The sequence below is a fragment of the Mus caroli genome, chromosome 11, assembly GCF_900094665.2.
Source record: "Mus caroli chromosome 11, CAROLI_EIJ_v1.1, whole genome shotgun sequence".
Lineage (NCBI taxonomy): Eukaryota > Metazoa > Chordata > Mammalia > Rodentia > Muridae > Mus > Mus caroli.
The window spans coordinates 93,830,835-93,832,294 of NC_034580.1; the positions used below are offsets into that span (position 1 = coordinate 93,830,835).

The window sequence follows — 1,460 nt, forward strand, 5'->3', positions numbered from 1 at the left end:
AAAAAAAAAAAAAAAAAAAAAAAAAAAAAAAAAAGACACACACACAAAAAAAGTCTCCTGTATCTCAGACTGACTTCAAACTCTTCAAGATGACCTTGAGCTTCTGATCCTTCTGCCTCTCCTTTCATTAAGTGCTGGGATCACAGGCATGTAATGCTATCCCTGTCTTATTCATAGCCAGAGATCAAACTCAAGGCTTCACACATGCTAAGCAAACACTTATCAGTTGAGCTATAACCTTAGCCTCCCAGAATAGACCTATGTGAAATTATACAGAAATGATGTAAAAATATTTTCTTTTTTTCTTCACAAAAATGTAGCATAATTTTCTTCTGTACCTCCCAGCCCCCAACAGTAAATCTTGGGAACCCTATACAGATGTACAAGGATCTCTGTCAGCAATTCTCTGGCACACACCACTTCACTGTGCCGTTGTACTAGTTAGTTATTCGGTAGGTGTAGCTTGGTTGGTAGAGTGCTGGCCTGTTGCGCACACAGTTGTGGATCTTATACCCCAGCATCCCATAAAACTGAACCCAGTGGCACTTTGAAGGTGGAGGCAGGAGAATCAGAAGGGATCAGAAGTTCAAGGTCAGCTTTGACTTCATAGTGAATCTGAGGCCAGACTGGGCTACAGGAGACCCTACCTTATTTGAAGGAAGAAATAAAACAAAGCAAAACAAAACAAGAAACAAATGAATAGCTGGACAGTGGTGGCGCACGCCTTTAATCCCAGCACCTGGGAGGCAGAGGCAGGCGAATTTCTGAGTTCGAGACCAGCCTGGTCTACAGAGTGAGTTCCAGGACAGCCAGGGCTATATAGAAAAAACCTGTCTCGGAAAAAAAGAAAAAAGAAAAAGAAAAGAAACCAACGAATAAAGCAAACAGTATTGAGGCTTCCAGTACTTGGGAGACAAACACAGGGAAGACTACCTTGGTATGCCAGCAAGATCCTCTCACATAGCAAGATCCTGTCACAAACAAAAACGCAACAACCTTTGGGGCCAAACAATACAGACATGGGAAGGGTGGGACGGAGAATTGGCTCAGTACTTAAGGACACTGGTTCTTGAGGAGGACCTAGACTGATTCCCAGCATGCACCTGACTGTCTGTTACACCTGTCCCAAGAGATACAGCGCCCTCTTCTGGCCTCCCTGTGTACCAGGTACACAAATGGTACACAGATACACACGAAGCCAACCACTCATAGAGAACACACCAGGTCTTTTGGTTTTTCCACCAACAGAGAAGGTAGAGGCAGGAAGATCAGAAGGTCAAGGTCGTCTCCCTTGGTTACATAGAGCTTGAAGCCAATCTGAGATGCATGAGGCATCAGCTTTTGTTTTGTTTTGTTTTGTTTTGTTTTTGGGGGGGGGTTCGAGACAGGGTTTCTCTGTGTAGTCCTGGCTGTCCTGGAACTCACTTTGTAGACCAGGCTGGCCTCGAACTCAGAAATCC

General features: G+C 44.3%; 1 protein-coding gene across 1 annotated transcript in view; it reads right to left on the reverse strand.

Annotated features, from left to right (window-relative positions):
* Stac2 (SH3 and cysteine rich domain 2) overlaps positions 1-1,460 on the reverse strand; it is a 17,289-nt gene that overhangs the window by 7,996 nt on the left and 7,833 nt on the right. The window lies entirely within an intron of this gene.